Below are 18,908 nucleotides of genomic sequence, written 5' to 3'. Positions count from 1 at the left end.
CCCATTCAATGATGGGTTCTCATTTATGGTACATTGAGTATTGTAATCCATTTGTTAAGTGCACTGAACCTGATCGATAGAATGCTCCTTAGGGAATATTATGGATAAATTAGGTTCTGAGTTGCCTTTTTCTTTGATTAAAATTGACCATCGATCATATTGGATGTTGGGTTAGTCTCCTGCTTGGAGTTGTTTCTGTGGCGTGATCCCTGAAACACATCGCCAACTGATTTGCAGTTCCATGTGCTTGTAATTGTTTGTTTACCCCATCTTACTTGGGAAAAAAAGCATTCATTGTTGTTAGTGCTTGTTTGGCAGCGTTCCGAGAGCAGCTCTCCAACCGGAATCAGGGATTTTGCCAAACAACTTTTTTAGTTTTTAGCTCATCGAATGGAATTTGTATGAGTGATTTTTTACAATAAACTAGATGCTAGGAGCTAAAAAAAGTAACTTCCACTAATTCACTTTTCACACAGAATCACTCTCTCCAAATAATTTATGTTAGAGAATCACTTTCGACCATAAAATCACTAAATAGATATGTTATTGGTTGTATATATGATCGTACAATTAAAACACTTGCACTGTACGGCTGGCTTATTGAAAATGGCCGATTTCTAGAGTTTTTTTATTTTTATATTTTTAATATTAAAATTTAAATAAATAGATCTCTGATAAAAAAATTTATAAAAATAGACATCTATCACTCTCTCATGAGGTGATAACCGTCTCGTGAAAGGACGATACTCGTGTTATCGTGACAGGCCGTACAGCAATGACAACGGCCTTACTGTGAACAGTACAGCGCCATTTTTACTGTTCATAATTCTATTTTCCTTCTCCGTACAAAAAAGTAGTATTCTATTGCTTTAAAAATCCTAAAAAATTCTTTATGTATTTTATAATCTATGTACAATCTATTTTATTTTAATGCACCTAAAAAGCTTGTGTATAATTTAAACTAAAATTATCCAAAAAGGATACTTTATAACTTTTAACAATTGTTAGTGCCTCAAATAATTTTTCAAAAATCTGGTAAAATTCACTAATATTCTTCTTATATGATGGACTAATTCTAAAAATTATTTTCAACCCTAAGTTATATGGTGAAAAAGTGAGTTCCTTTGTAATGCTCTTTTTATATGTATTTTTATCATTTCATGTGATATTATATTTTTATTCAATTTGAATTCAAACATATGCACTGCTTGACTGCGTTAGAAGTAGAGATGTGAATAGTACTTCTGGCGCAGTCAAAGGTTGCATATGTTTGAATTCCTATTGAATAAAAAGAAGAATATCACATGAAATGATAAAAATACATATAAATAGAGCATTAGAAAGGAACTCACTTTTTCACTATATAACCTGGGGTTGAAAATAATTTTAGAAATTATTCCATCACATAAGAAGAATATTAGTGAATTTTACCAGATTTTTGAAAATTTATTCGAGGCACTAAAAATTGTTAAAATTTATTAAAGTATCTTTTTTGGAGAATTTTAGTTTAAATTCTAAATAGGTTTTTTAGTGAATCTAATTAAAATGGATTACACATAGATTATGAAATGCGTACAAAAAGTTCTAGTATTTTGGAGCAATAGAAAACCACTATACATAGAGCTTTGAAAAATAAAAATGGTGTTGTACTGTTCACACGATGACGATCCATCACAAGGCGATAAGTCGTTTGTACCAGTGCTGTACGGCCCTATCGGGTCTAACCTTTTCATAAGATAACGATAGACGCTATTCTTATAAATTTTTATATCAGAGATCTATTTATTTAAATATTAATATTAAAGAATATAAAAATAAGAAAATCCGATTTCTACGGTCCTTGTGAGCCAGGCCCGGGTGTCCTTTTGCATGAGCTCAGCCTGGTCCAAAAACAAACATCCACCAAGCACTGATGACTCGAAAAGAAAGGAAATAGAACCAACCAATCACATACTGTTCACGCTGGCCGTAGCCGTTCGATCTTCCAAGGAACAGCCGATCCGGCCTCCCATCGCACGCCTGTAGCCCTCACCATCACCGTCGGCCGCCCATAGCAGCCATAACACCCCATCGACGGATCTAGGCAAGATACACCGGCGTAGCACAAAGGCAAGTAGAAAAGGCTTCAACTTTGCATTAGTTGTGTGCTTTCTATTTCAATCTTCTTCTTCCTTTTGATATCAAGTGTCTCTCTCCCATTCGATGATGGGTTCTCATTTATGGTACATTGAGTATTGTAATCCATTTGTTAAGTGCACTGAAACTGTTCGATGGAATGCTCCTTAGGGAATATTATGGATAAATTAGGTTCTGATTTGCCTTCTTCTTTGATTAAAATTGACCATCGATCATATTGGATGTTGGGTTAGTCTCCTGCTTGGAGTTGTTTCTGTGGCATGATCCCCGAAACACCTCACCAACTGATTTGCAGTTCTATGTGTTTGCAATTGTTTGTTTACCCCAACTTACTTGGGAAGAAAAGCATTTATTGTTGTTAGGGCTTGTTTGGCAGTGCTCCGAGAGCAGCTCTCCAACCGGAATCAGAGGCTTTGCCAAATAACTTTTTCAGTTTTTAGCTCATCGAATGGAATTTGTAGGAGTGATTTTTTGAAATAAACTATATGCTAGGAGATAAAAAAAAGTAGCTTTCACTGATTCACTTTTCACACAGAATCACTCTCTCCATAGAATTTATCTTAGAAAATCACTTTCAACCACAAAATCACTTTTATCAGAGAATCAGTCCCTCTAGAGAACTTGGATCAGGGGGAGCTCTACCAAACAGCCTCTTCTTAGTTGCTGTATGTGCTTGCCACTATTTATGCAGATTGTTACCTTATAGGGCAATACAAGTATTATGTTGTTGAGCCGCAAGACATTCGATGTCAGTGACCTCTGATTTCTGTTGATTTCAGTTTCTGCTCCTGTTGCTACATTGTTCTGATTATGTCTATTCTATTGGACTGCCACCATCTAAAAGACACTGTAAACTATTGTAAAGAATTATTGTAGCCCTAAAAAGTAGTGCATAATGTGTAACCCAAATCACCCAGATTTAGTTCTAATGGTTAGAAATATGTATAGGCGATTAAAGTTATAATATGATTATGTTCCATTTTCAGGTTTTAATTTTTGGTTTTGAAACTACAAGTGTACAAATATAATCTATTGTTCTCTTTACTTTGCTATCATGGATTCATAGATTTTTACATCTTCCCAGACACAATAATGCTGATCTTGATTGCATTGGAAGCAAGATATTAATATGAGTTGATAACATTTGTTGAGTTATCAAAGCAGCAAATGTCCTATCAGCTACTGCACATGGTTAAGATTTCATTAGTGTTTTCCACTGTATGGACTGTAAAGCTTTTTTTAGAAAAACTGGAGGGATTAGGTCCCTACAGATTATATATATTTTAAATAAAAGGAGAGTTTACAAAGGCAAAGAGTTAGGGAGGAAAAAAACAAAATAAAACCAAGAAATTACAGCCTTGAATCTATCCATTGGGACATTTGTACAAAATATTTCCTTTTGGCCCTATGAGTTACCAAGGTTAATTCATGGAGGAATCTGGTCTTGCATCATTGGATTGTTGGATCAATGTTATTGAAAATCCAATCGTTTCAGACTGTCCAGATGCTCCAACACATTAGAATTATTATCTCCATGAAAAAGGCACATTGACTTTCTATTTTTAATATAATGCCATACTCGTTCAAGGCGTATTTGTTGTGGGAGAGGGATGCCAATCGATAGCTAGCACACTCTTGCAAAGTTACATCTGAGGAAAAGATGAGTGGTTGTCTCTTCTCTCTGCAAAATGCAAAGTTCACAATTGTAATCATCCAAGGTCATATTCTTCCTTCGTAATATACCTTTCAAATCTGGCATGTCTTTGAGGAGCAGCCAAAAAAAGACTTTATGTTTTTTTTTCTGACAAGAGGATCTCCATATCCATCTGAAAGCAGGATGAATTGGTGTGTGGCCCATTAAAAATTTTATATGCCCTTTTGAGGAAAAAGATGCATTGCCCCCATATGTATTTCCAAATATCAGACCTTGCTATTAATTTTACTCCTTCAACTTTGCTCTGAAGGTTTTGAAGCTGAGAGAAAGCTTGAACTGATAGGGGTAAATGAAACAGGTCATGTAAATTATGGCTGCAAATTGCTGAGTTCAGAGAGATGTTTTTGACTTTTATGTAGGAGCAAAGCTCAGGAAAAGATTGGACTAGGATCGTTCCTCCCCACCTGTCAGAAGTGAATCGTTTTCCAAATCCTATTTGCGCCGTGACAAGTCTTTTGAAGGTGTCTAAGAGATGAATTATGCTTTCAACCAAAATGATCCCTTTTGTCTCATGCCCGGAAGTTTGCCATTTGCATAATATTTTTCCCAAAAAAGCTTGACCCAAGGTAAGTTTTGTTTATTGAAGAATTTATCTAAGTTTTTCAGTAGAAGAGCATCATTTTGGACATTGAGCTTGATTATACCAAGTCCATCTTCACTTTTAGGTCTACAAACCATGTTCCAAGCTGCAAGTGGCTGTTTATTTGTATTTAAATCTGAACCTCTCCATAGACAATGCTTTTTGTACTTGTCAATTTGCTTAATCACAGTGGATGGCAATTTGAGTGTGCACATATGAAAAGTAGGCAACGAAGTTAGGCAAGAATTCACCACTTCTAGTTTCCCACCTTGAGTAAGAAAGGAGGAGCAACTAACCAGCCGTTGTTCAATTCTCTGAACTAAAGGAATGAAGTCATCAATTTTTAGTTTGGTGAGCCCAAGGGATCCATTCTGCAACTGAAAGTTCTGGAGAGAAGATCCATTCTTGCTACATCTACATTGATGGGATACATATAGGATTTGCTATAGTTGACCTTTAGTCTTGTAGAGTCAGCAAAAGTGTTTAAAATGGCCTTAAGGATAAAGAGTTGTCTAGGATAGACTTCCATAATTACTAAAGTATCATCATCATACTGAATGATTGGAAAGTCATTCCCAGCTCCTGGTATGGGCAGTGTCAAGAGACCCTGGTCCTTGGCTTTGTTAATGATTGTTTGAAGTAAGTCTGCAACAAGCACAAATAGTAGGGGGATAATGGATGTCCTTGCCTGACACCCCTGCAGCATGAAAAACTTTTCCTGGAACACCATTAAGAAGAATAGATGAAGTAAACATAATCCATTATTGCTTGAATCAATTGTAGCCATTTGTGCCCAAAACCTTTGTGTTGAAGAATAGAAATAATTACTTGATGCTCAATCATATCAAAGGCTTTTTTAAAATCCAATTTAAGGATAACGAATTCCCTTTTTGCCATGTGACAAATGTGTAAGTATTCAAAGAACCAAGCATGGCAATCCTGAATAGTTCTCTTTTCTTTGAATCCATATTGGTTTTGGTGTACAAGGAGTAAAATGGCATGCTGCAGCCTTTCTGTCAAAATTTTGGTGATGATCTTAATGGTGCAGTTGAGTAGAGAGATAGGTCTGAAGTCCCCCACCAAAACCGGAGCATCTTTTTTGTTTCGGGTTTTCAGCATAAGAAATTTGATGATATAAAATATGATAAATATGAAAAAAATTATATGTCAAACTAAATATTTTATGTGTTGATGGGCATGTCACATATAAATAAATTTAATTTCCTATGTCGATTGGCCTCCAGTATATGATGATTTTTGGTGATATGGTCATACCAATTACAAAAGTATATATGTTGTCATATCATGCCATTAAGCTACTATTGTTTTAACTTTTAATACTATTTTGCCTCCTTCAAGAATGTCATCGTACGTGTTTGATCAGCATATGCTTACTAAGTTGTGTGTTATGAATCATAAAGTGGTGTATGAAAACAATTCATTTACAATAGTATAAACCTCACAGTTTCCTTCATTTGTTCTATGTTTGAGTCATTGGCCCAGGAAGTATACACCATATGCTTGCTAGCAGGAAGTGAGCAATAGACATTCTCTGCTTTTCCTATAGTGGTTGCTACCAAGAACTATCTTAATTCCTAGTGATTCTGCTACTGCATTCACTCGAATAGATTTCTTTTTAGATTAGGAGCATATGTATTTCTATTGTTTCTTTGTCGCACTTACAGTCATTGTCAATTTTGAGTTGGAAGCTTTAGTTTAGTGCTATTGTGACATTTACAAGGTAGTAGTTTCTTGTGCTATTCAGCATTGAATAAATTAGTTTCATTTTCATTTCAGATGGGTTAATATCAGCTCTATCGTCTACTATTATAAAGAATCATTCTATCTCAGGCTTCCAATTAAGCTGCCGCACTACAGATTTGCATAGCTTGCATTCTCAAAATCTGTCTCAGAATGTTTCACTTGGTACCGTTGTGCTGTGTAAAGTGATCAGCTACCTTAGAGAGGCCACATTTTGAGATTTCATATCATCCTGTCATTCCTGATATCAATTCAAGGAGAGAGATCTTATCTTCACATTTCAGACATGATTGAACAAATTGCATTAGTTGACTGAGACCACATGCCTTGTGGTGTCCACCATGTGCCTTAAATATTTTTTTGGTTTCTTGCTGCAGCTTTGATCTGTGTATGTGTGACTGGCTGATGGTGCAATGAGAGCTGCTGCATGCAGCCCTTCCTTTTGAACTGTGCCAGTTACATACTTTTATTTATTTATGGCGAGATCTGTGTTTTCATATATATTTGCTCACTGTAGGATAATTAGAAGTGATGCTCTCACTATATACACTTGGTTTATGCTTTTATCATCATTTCCCTAGAGCAAATGTAGTTCAACATTGTTTCTATGTTTAATTAATTAATCATAAATATTATCTTCACTGAATAGGTTAATGATATTTTCTATTGCTGTTTTTCTATGTGGTATTAAGCGCAGTGTGTTTTTGACGTGCTTCAAAGAAATATATTTCCTTACTGTTCATGTGCTCCAAACATCTACGTTCATATTACTAACTTTTTGTGCTCCTTCCTGTTTGAAACAGCAGCACTATAGCTCAAAATCAGAGGCTCAGCATCGAGGCCAACCAAGATAGGTTTCTTAGATTACTTGAAGATTCAAAATCTGCTCAAATATTTTGTAGCCTATGGTTGTAGTTGTTTCAGCTGTTTTTTTGTCTTTCCCCCTCTATTCCGTCTTGGATTCTTCTGTGTAAGTAGAGTACAACAACATTTTGGAAGATATACCATTGTTCGCAACCATTTTTCAATTTCACGAGACCAACCTTCGCAAACATCTATCAATACTTGTTCACGATAATTTGGTTATTTGATCTTGTAAAAGGAACACTACTAGTATCGTACTATATACAAGTGCTTAGACAAGCTTTTGGTGTATTCAGAATAACAGAGGAACATGAGATTGATTGGCCGACACAATCACAGCAATGAGTCAATGATGACGCAGAAAGCAGAGCTGAAAGCTAATCCATAGAAACAGTAGCCCCAAATCTACCATGTGCCTTGTTCGTCATTTCACCGGCCACTTGTACCACTACTAGTGCTGAGTGCTCTTCTTTAATGAGTGAGAGGATCACTAACCTAACTTTTAGTAGTATAGGCAAACTTAAACCCACAAAAGCTAAGCTGAGAAACTGGAAATGTTAACGTTAAGCTTTGGTACCACGTCACAACAAACCTCGATCGTCCCAATACTTATAACTGTCTTTTATATGCATGCGAGTGTTTTTAGTGGTACTTCTAACTTCTAGTACTTTTGGTCTCGTCTTGATAGGGCATTGTGTAGCATGCGTATCTGAGGTGCACGCCCTCAGGTCTTGCTGATAATAAAAAAACTGACTACAAACTTGATTTCGGGTTTTTCACTACCGTATACTTTTTAGCTTCTCCTACATTGGAAAATTCATGAAGTTTGATCCACTGGCCGGCAACGGCAAGCTAGCCCTTTTAAAATGTAGTATTTCAGAATATGAGCACGTCAGACACTTTTCATGACCCCAAACGCATGCCAATTAAACTGCACTAGCTCTACAGGTGGCCATGCATTGCATGTCATGTGTGCGTGCTTGCTCTGATTCTCTGACGACGACGAGGGGATGACCGAAAGGAGCGGACCATGACTACCATGCGACAGGTAGTCATGGCCCGTTATCTCGGAAAGCACAGGTCGGTTCGCTTGGGCCCCCGGGCGATCTTCGGCCCCTAGGCTATACGTGGGCTCCGATGTTAGTGCAGCTTTCTCCCTTTTGCTCGGGAAGCAGCTAGGGATTTTTTTATTTCGAAAATATTTTTTTTGCAAAAATAGAAGTCTGTTTGAAAATTTGTAAAAATAGGTTACGTCGCCCATTGAAAACACGATATATATCTGTCACTCTTTCAGTGGGCGATAGATTTTTAAAAATAAACATGTTGTCCTTCAAACGGGTGACATGTTAAACAGTCCAAGTACGGTATGGTACGAATCCATTTAATTTTTTCTATTTTTTCTTGAGATCTTTTATTTTTTAATTTTTCTGATTTTTTCGTATTAACGGCTAACGGAAAGAAAAGGCCACCAGACCTATGGTGGCATAGGTTGGCACATCACGGTCAGACTTTAAGTAGGTCGTAGCTAATGGTCCTAATCAAGCCGTGCCTAGACAGACCCAGACTGAGATGCCCATTTGGACAACTCTGGTGTAGAGGATGCTATAATTTAACCCTCTAAAAGTTTTCAACTCAAATAATTACTTTTATATTATCTTTTTTTATTTCTCATTATACATATCATATTTTTGTCTGAATTTTTTAAGCTAAATCATATATCATCTACATCACTATTTTTTTCAGAATTTTTATTACTATTTTGATAGTATTTTTTTTAATTTTTTAACCTGTCATCGGTTGGAATAGCGTCAGGTTTATCTTTTTAAACCTATTGTCTGTTGAATAGGCGACATGTGCCTGCCACCCGTCTAATAGGTGACAATAGACTATTTTTATAATTTTTTAATTTTTGAAATATAAAAATAAAAAAGCTTAAGCAGCTAGCCTTAGAATTTTCTATATTTATATTTTAAATAAAAATTGTAAACATATGCATTCATTTCGAAATATTACAAATCTAGACTTTTATCGTCCGTTGAAAGGGTGTCAAGTCGACATAACATATTAGCGTGGATAGACATGACTACTTATCGCTCGTTGAAGAGGCGATAGGTAAATATATTTTTAGAATTGATTGAGTTTTTAAATATTGACATCAAAATGATTGGTTGAAGTCCTATATCATGATGTTGATAGAGGAATAAAATAAGGATAATAAATTAGATATAGGATAGTAACGTAGTGGACTATCATATACATAATATATGATACAGGCAACTAGTCTATAAACTACTTCCTAAATGTGAAAAAAAGAAAGAAGTCTGGTCTAGGACTCTGGGTACTCATATCACTGGATATTGCTTCTGGACGCACGACCTGCAGAACTGCAAGCAAGTCAAGTACACTTGTACGTACGCATCTAATGACGCCATCGTAGGATGAAGAATTGATCAGTACTGGCCGGGCGTATCTCGATAGATGGAGGACGCACATGGTGGCGCGCGGTTGACACAAAGGCTGGAAAAAACTGCAGGCTCGCAAGCCGACTCAGCTCGTTCACAAGCTCAGCTTGATCCGGCTCGGCTTAGATTTTGAAACAAACTAAGCCGAGCCTTATTCTTATCTCGTTTTCTTAACGAGCCACCTCATGACCTTCTCGTAAGCCACTTTGTTACCTCATTAGCCTCAATCCTGAACTCACTTTGCTCATGTCCAACTTGTTCTCCAACCTATAAATCATAAATCAAACCTAGTATTCATAAAAACTATGTTGAGTGGTCAATACATCTATGTTTTTTTTTGTATTTATTAACTCATGTTGTTAATTTTCATAATATTGTTGAGGGCTATCATTTTAAATATTATCAACATGTTTAAACATTGTAGAAACGTTTAATTTCATATGCACTCTAGAATTTAATGTTGAACAATGCTTATCTGGTGAGCCAAACGAACCAGCTCGAGGTTTTTAAACAAACCGAGCTGAGCTCCCTTTTCGGTTGTTAGTATTAATGAGCTGAGCTAAACCAGCTCATTATCGAAGCGAGCCTTAACGAAAATCCTTAACCATCTGAGCCGCTCGTTAATCCACCTCTAGATACAGAACATAGCGTTGCATCATGCATGTTGCTGCATGTAGTCAATAGTTTTGATCGTTTCCCGTTTTAGAAGCACTAATCTTCCCGGGCTGGTTTTCGAACAACTGGCCAATTGATGCTGACACGATTGACTACCGACACTTCTTGGATGATCTTTCTGAGAAGTATCGCGCTAGGGTGTAAGTGAAGAAAGCCATCCGGACTAAAAGCTATGAGGGACAATTTTTGACAATTCTATGAACCGGGATATGTATTTGTCTTTTGCTATTGCTGGTGATTAATTTGCTGGTTATGTGGACTAGTTTTTGTTCTTGACTTCGTTGTAATGTGCCTCATGCTACTTGCTCGTTCTCTATATTAGGAAACGTAACAATGTTACGCACTCACTACCACACATAGCCTCATCTTAGATGGTTTCTGAGCTGTCATAGATATAGTGTCAGCGATAATGGTTGGTTATCTCTGATAGGTAAATAGTTATATGAGATAATCATTATCTACGACGGTTCGATATTAGAACCGTTAGACAAGCCGTTAGTGGTACTTATTTCCAGAGTCTGAAAAAAGATGTAAAGATAATGAAATATGCAAAAAAAAAAAAAATGACGATAGCTAGGTCACCCAAGCATCATCCCAGTCATCTCCTATTTTTTTTCTCACCATTTTCACCAGTGTGTCGCCTAGGAATCAAATTCAAGATCTCATGACAGCGACCCAACCCTTTTACCAATTGAGCTAGCTTGTGTACCATACCAGGGTTTCATGATATATTCCTTTTAACGTGTTAGTAATATATTCACTTGGCGCCACAATTTAAATACAAGATAATTTAAAAACAAGAAAGAATTTAAATCATACATTCACTTAGAAATTTAAACAAAACACCTAAATGCACAAAAAAGAGAAATTAAATACAACAATACTTGAAAGTGCATATGAGGCATGTAGGTGCAGGTTTACATAGGAAATGCATTTAAACACAAGTTTAAATTTTAACGCAAGAATGAATTTACATACAAGAAATTAAATTTATGAACCGATCTTTTCATTATACACAAAAGAAGATCACATACGTGTAATACCCCAAGTTCTAGCTATTATACTAACATTGAACAGGACATCAACATAGTGTTGTGAATATGTTGAATGTGCCGCTATGCAGGCAATAACCTATTATATATCTACTTTGGTTCTTTATGCTACCGGTAGTTGTGAGTTCGTTGTAACTATCTAGTTAGGAAACCTAACATCTAATGCTCATAACATTCATGTCATTCATACATGTTAACCATATACACATGTATTTCTTCATGCATACATGTTATGAGGAACGGTGACGTCATAAGAGGGGAGAGTGAATTAGGATACTTAAGAACTAATGGCTCTAAAAATTTCACAAGATAAACATATATCAATTTATATCTAAATATGCTCTAGATTTATGTAGTGTGTGTCACACCCGATTTTAACGGACAAAATCGGATGAGGCTTATGTGTACCCAGGATACTCAACACACATAAAGACGTCACATGTGAAGTAACAAAAGCAAATGAACTAAATTAAAATAATGATAGTGATCACTAGACCACCGCAAGAGCAATTGGAGAGGGAGAACATTGAGGACATAATACAAACAATCCCCAAAATTTTGGCACGCACAAGAGCCTATGAACGAGCATCGATCACCATCTTCATTTCTTTGGTAGATTAGCAAGTCGGCGTCACCGAACAAGACGGCAACCCAGGACATAGAGCCGACATCGCCGATTGAAGCATCAACAACTTTGAAGGAGCACCCAAACCAAGGGAGTAAAATTTCATCGAATCCATGCGCAATCAAGCTGAGGAAAACATACATTTCCATATCTTCATTAGAGAACTCACGTAAGCTGCCGATGAAGAGATCGATGAAGAAAAAAAAAATCTCCAAGTGCACCCATCACCATGGAGAAGCTAAACCCTAACCGCTCCCGTAAAAAGAGGATCCAAAGCAATTTTTGACTCGTGGTCGGGGTGTGACCTTTGTTGGGGGGGGGGATGTTATACGTCACAATGACGTATAACAGTCCTTCACATACACCCGACTAGTGCTATCCAAATGGATCGTGCCTAATCAGTTGGCATGAGACCTGCTACTGTAGGCACGACCTAAGCACGGCATGGTTCGAGAGCTAGGCGGGTCGAGCTGGCACAGCACACCATGTTGGCACGACCAGGCACAACCATGTTTGGTACATGATGGCTCGGCATAGCACGGTACAACACGGTCGGGCATGGCCAGGCCTAACATGCGATGGCCCGGCAAGGCATGACTCGGTACAGCCAGGCACAACCCGTGTTTGGAGCCGTTGGCACGTGATGGCCTGATGGGGCATGTTTAGCCTGGCAGACATGTGGGGGCACGTAAGGTTAACAGGATAAATGGGCTGTGTCCCACCCATTTAACCCGTTAACCTGAATTTTTAAAATTTATAGCTATTTTTTTTACCCTTTTGCAAATTCATCAATTTTCACATATAAATAGAGTACCATCCTACCCTCCCATTCCACACCAACAACAATATTCGCTCTCTTGCTTGCTGATCTTGTTCTTCTCTCAAAGTTCTTTAGAAATTACGATAATTTGACAAACTTAGTTTGAATTATTGCCAAAAAATCAAGAAATTTCAATATTGTCATCCTGTTGTTTGGAAGAAATATTGGTGATTTTTTTATCAATATTTTTTTATTGTTTCTTTCATTCTTTGTTTTATTATTTCTATTTTCTAACTCTGGATATTTGGATTTCTTTTAGTGCCATTCAACATTGATCATGGGTAGTAATCATGATGATATGTCTATGGATCATGATTTTTTTCTTTAAGGACTCTCAAGGGACTACAACCCCTTTGATAGCAGTGCTGCAGATGAAGAAGGACTTGACGATGAACCTCCAGCTAGTTCACACGCACCAGCACTTCCATCTCTAAGCTCTACAAGTGCACATATGTCAGCAAGCACCGGCTTCAAAAAATCAAGAGTCCCTACTTCCGAAGTTTGGCAAGACTTCGAAAGAATCTACAGAGAGGAAGATAGGGTAAGTGTTAGGTATGATAAGTGTTATATTTGCAAAAGTAAATTATCTGCAAAGCGCTCAAGTGGAATAAGACACTTGAAGAGGCACGCCGCAACTTACAAGCGAAAGAGTGGAGCAACCATAAAGCAGACGGTGTTACAGTACAAACTTGATAGCCCTGTTCGACATTAGGAGTATGACTCCACCAATGCTTGAAAAGAGCTATGCCATTTCATTGCAAGAGCAGATCTACCACTCAACATCGATGAGTTTACTGCATTTGAAGATTACATTAAGTAAGCTTATAATTTTAGGTTCACACATGTTTTTAGACAAAAAAAACTATTAGCGATATGGTAAGATACTGTAATGTATGTCGTAACAAGCTTAAAGAAATGTTAAAAATATGTACATTTTCAGTTGCTTTGACCTTAGACATATGGGCAGGTAGGGTTAGAGATGATTATCTTAGTATGATTGCTCATGTTATTAATAATGATTGGAAACTAAAAAAGAGAATAGTAGGTTTTCGGTTGATTGACAACATACATACCGGTGAAAATATTGCTGAAAAGAATATCTCAAGTAGTTAAAGATTTTGGGCCCACAAATAAAATATTTTTGATCTCTTTAGATAATGTCAGTGTAAACTCTAGAGCAATAGATATTTTTACTCTATTATTTAGGACATATGCTGAATCTTTCTTGTTACATTAACATTATACTTGTAATATTATCAATCTTATAGTAAAATCCGGTTAAAAAGGTTGGTACAGTACCCAGAGGTTTTTGCACTTCAATAACTTTTGTGAACTCCTTCATAAGCTTTTTTAACCTCTGCTGTCACCTATTTTAAACTCATGTGTTTTTTACTTCTTTTATGACCATGCAGTTTTTTCTCTTTATCACAATTAATATAATAGTTTTATCATTTTCCTATCTTATTTATCATAAAATAATGCTAATGCCCACATAATTGGTATACCATTATAATTCACTTACCTGGTAAATAGGACCAAAAGCTCCTTTCCCAAGTGTCTTCGCTTCTGAGAAATTATCAGTGGCATTTCTTATCTCAGGTAAAGTAAAGTGTGAAAACATCGATCCGATCTCCACAGTGAATAGCCTCGTCCATTCCTCTAGCTCACTTTGGGTTTGTGATTCTAATTTTGCAATGTAAGTGACATTAGAAAAAGGAGTGCAAAAAAAGATAACAAGTTGAGATAACATTGTTGCTCATTTATGAAAAACTGCGAACTTTTGGATAACAGAAAAACTGTATAGAACTCAAGTTATAGTATTATACCCAGTGAGGAGACATAAACTAAAAATTAAGAGAAGACCATTATTTGTACAAATGGGACACCAATATTCTAAAACTAAGTTTTAAACTTAACATACTATACTGTTTAGAGGACCAAACTAATGAATTATAAACCATAAGCTATTAGCTTTCATAATTACACTTATAAAGCTTACAAATTTGAAGGGGTGGCTAGCTACTGCCCAGGTTGGTCTTAGTTTAGCTTCGCTTCTGATAATATCTGTGTGGAACTTCACATAACTACAACAATAAATACTTCATTTTCCAGCGAGATATTGAGTCCCAGAAAAAGAACACATGCATATTGCCGTCCCTACAAAGTTAAATTTTATGATTTCCTTACATCTTTATTGGATATTTTTTGGCTGGTGTTCAAGGGAATTTGCTCTCTAAGAAGAAACATACATTTTTTTTTCTTGAATAATACTTTTCAGCTGGTGACCAAATGTATACCTCTTTTTCTTTGTATGACCCATCGGAGTAGGGATATGAGAATTATGAAAGAGAGGATTGCTGCCATGGTGATTAGAATGATCTCCCTTTTTCCTAGGTGATCTGCAAATGATAAAAATTAGTTAGATTGAATTAGTAATATATATTCACATGGTAAGCATGCATAAAGAATAATAATTTCGAAAAGGAAATAAAACCAGGAAAGCTAAATAGAAATTAAGCCACCTAACTTATGCAAAGATTGTTTTTGTTTCAATTTCGATGTACTAGACTAGTACGCTGTGCTAACACCTGAAAGCTTGTGATCGCAGGCAGCTCAGCACAAGAACAAGAGCAACCAGGCTTTGAGCTTGGAATGTCCAATCATGGTGTTGCAGAAGCACAAGGAACAGGTTGCTGTTTGCAGGACGTGTGCACATTAGTACATGATCGTAGGTCCACAACTCAAGTGTTTTTGGTGTCATGAGGAGAAAGGGACAACACATCATTGTTCAGATCTGGGTGCAACAGAGAAGCAAACATCAAACAATCGTTGGTCGGAAGGACACGACTTCATATAAACCGCAAGGAAAATCATCAGGAATTGGTCGGCTGAAGCCAAGGAATTATCATTGAGCTCAGCAGCATAGCTCAAATCTCTGAGCACCTATGTGTCACCAATACGCGGATGCGGATACGACCATACATGATTTTCAAAGACATGAGTATGGTAATATAGACGAAGTATCAAATAGCAGTACCGCTGTGTTAGTGAAGTATCTGCGATACACTAGCTAGTGTATATAAGTTGCAAAACAAAAATATAAATATTGGGCATGTTAACATCAAGTATATTCAAGATACGAAGATGTAGATATGTCATTAGAGTGTCTTCGAATGAATGTGTGAGAAGCGATGTCGTAGCTCGATTTCAGATAGGATCATCTGAAAAAGGAGGATCAACTTATTTATTAATTTTTCTCTTAATTTTTTAATTATTTATATTAGTAAAATAGGTCACATATTTATAGCTGGTAATGAGATGAAAAAACTGAAGAATGAGGATATATATAAAAATAGGTAAATTATTTAAAATTGAATTTTATTTGATAAGAGACAAGTAAGAAAAGTGATGATACTAAATTATCTTATATTTTATATAGTAGAGATAGCTGAGCACCACTTCTTCAAAGTTGAAGCATGCACCCTATTATGCTATGTTGTGACGTCGCGAACAGATCCTAACGAGAATAAAGGGTACAAACGCTCAATAAAACGATGATGTGGGAGATTCCCCTGAGTTGCCTCAACCCTCATTTAATAAAAAGGATTTTGGCCCGTGATTGGTTACCACAGCTGGAATAAAACAGCTAGATTTTCCCGAACATACGTGTTAAGGCCCCTGAGACACAGGCCCAGCCAGAGTAGAAACTAGCAGACTGGGCCAAGAGAACAGTGAAGCCCACCTGGAAGATCCAGGACCAAGCAGCCAAGCCGTGAAGTCCAAGCCCAAGTAGTTCGTATGTGGGCCTTTTTTATTTCTATATTTTTAAAACTGGATTTTTGTAAAAAACATATGTCTATTTGAAAAATTACAAATATATATGCATGTCGCCTATTATAAGGACGATGTTCTTGTCACACTTTCAATGGAGGACATATTTAAAATACTATCGAAATTGTCATGAAAAATTCTGAAAATATTTTGTATGTAGAGAATGTTATCATATAGCTCTTCACAAATTTCAAACAAAAATATGATTTGTAAGATGAGAAATAAGATCTTGAAATTTTTCCTTTTTTGTTTCTCACTATACAAGTAATTGTTTAAGTTAAAAATTTGTGGAGGGAAAGATGATAGCATCTTATATACCAAAATATTGTTTTAGAATTTTTCATGATAATTTTGATAGTGTCTTGAATTTTAAGAGTATAGGGACATAATATTTTTTTATTTTTAAACTTATCGTCCTTCTAACAGGCAATAGACGTATAGGTTTGTAATTTTTCAAAATAGTGCATATATTTACAAAATCCGGTTTAAAAAATATAGAAATAAAAAAATATGCGTGTGTGTTCTTTTGTGCGGCTGTATAGCTGGCATAACTCTCTGTAATGGGTAAACCGAAATGAACTAACTGGCTTAGAAATGAGGAAAGAAGCCGATCTGGCTATTTCCTGGTAACTCTCTAGCTCTCGAACTTCATCTTCTTCCCCAAATCGACCAATTCTCCATCGATCCATAGATATCTAGGACCGTTACAATATGACAAACGCCCCGGGTCCTCAGCCAACTGGCCGTTGAAGGCAAGTCAACTATTTCGACGTACGCACGTAATGACGTAAACTAAGATGAAGAATTTAAACCAGATCAGATATATAGATCAATTTCCCATTTGGACGACCAAGCCAATGCGAAGGCTGAACTTACCTTACAACCGATGAAGTGATGAGTTCGACAGTGAGAATTTCCCATTTGGAACAAGTTATCCTGGTTGCGTGCTAAACCACCACAAGAGTGCCGTGGATCAAGATAAATGCATGGCTACCGTACCGCAGCATCTATCAAGCTAGTATTAAATTATACCAAAATGTCGTGAAATTAAGTAAATTTCCGACAAATTGGCCAATGCAAACGCGCACGCACACCAATTTAATTATCAAGTACTATACTGTAGTACACTGATGACTGATTCGTCGCAACGACTTCGAAAGTTCACTTCCTGTGTACGGATAGAAATCGTAACATTTTCTTTGTCTAGACTTACTTGGAAAGTTCACCCACATTGACTGTACGTCTTGACCAAAAAAAAAAAAAAAAACTGAAAATTTGGTTAAAGACTTTATCCTGTGTTCATTACGGCCGACACAAACCCAGCTGGGTAACATCAGCTAATGCTAAACCAGCAAGGATCGGTACCCTTCTCCCTGACCGATTCTTTCACGACAGAATAGTCAATCTGTATGTTCCAACTTAAGAAGATGCGCTGAAAGTTCTCATAATCACTGACACTTATCGTGGCAAAACATAGATAATGACAAGAAACTATGGAAAATAACTTTTTTAAATGATGAAAGAAAAATCCTAGACTCTGCACGAGATGGAAAATTACATAGGAAAAGGAAAACTAGACTAAACGTCATGACTAGAGAAAGAATAGAAATTGAAAACACAATATTAATGATGCAAATAAGGTGCCCTGATGCTTTACAGGAAGAAGAGGAAAAAAATTCGAAATAAGTAGACATATTAACTACCTTGAACATGTCAAAGAAAGTTCATCTATATAGTTTATGTATATGTTGGGGATTGTTATAAGGGCTCCCGACGGTTTTTTGGCTTAATCAGCTCGGTCTCTTGAAACCTTCATCTTCCAAAGTCCCAGCCTTTTGGAGCCCTGCCTCCCGAAGGCTTAACCTCCCAAAAGCTCGGTCTCCCGAAGCCTCCACCTTTCAAAGCCCCGGTCTTCCGGAGCACTGCCTCCCGAAGACTTAGTCTCACAAAGGCTCGGTCTCTCGAAGCCTCCGCCTCCTGAAGCCCCGGCCTTCCGGAGCCCTGCCTCCCGAAGGCTTAGCCTCCTAAAGGCTCGGTCTCCCGAGGCATCGGCCTCCCGAAGCCCTAGCCTTCCGGAGTCCTGTCTCCCGGAGGCTTAGCCTCCCAAAGGCTCGCTCTTCCGAGGCCTTGGCCTCCCGCTGCCTGGGCCGACTCCCTAGAGGCTACTGGGTGAGTCATTAGGCCTCAGGAAAAATCTGCCAAAAGGGAAGCGCCGGTTGTACTTTGCTTGCGAGGAGGTGACCGGCATTAAATACATAGGCTAGCGGATGCCACTCTGACACCCCGGCATGATGGAGGCTATCTTGACACCCCTAACAGTGCGGCGCCCGGCTCACCCCCTTCAGGGGGGCAGGCACCACGATAATTACCATGATGGATATTTATCTC

Source organism: Phragmites australis, chromosome 1, assembly GCF_958298935.1.
Source record: "Phragmites australis chromosome 1, lpPhrAust1.1, whole genome shotgun sequence".
Taxonomy (NCBI): domain Eukaryota; kingdom Viridiplantae; phylum Streptophyta; class Magnoliopsida; order Poales; family Poaceae; genus Phragmites; species Phragmites australis.
Note: the sequence above shows the minus strand (reverse complement) of the source record.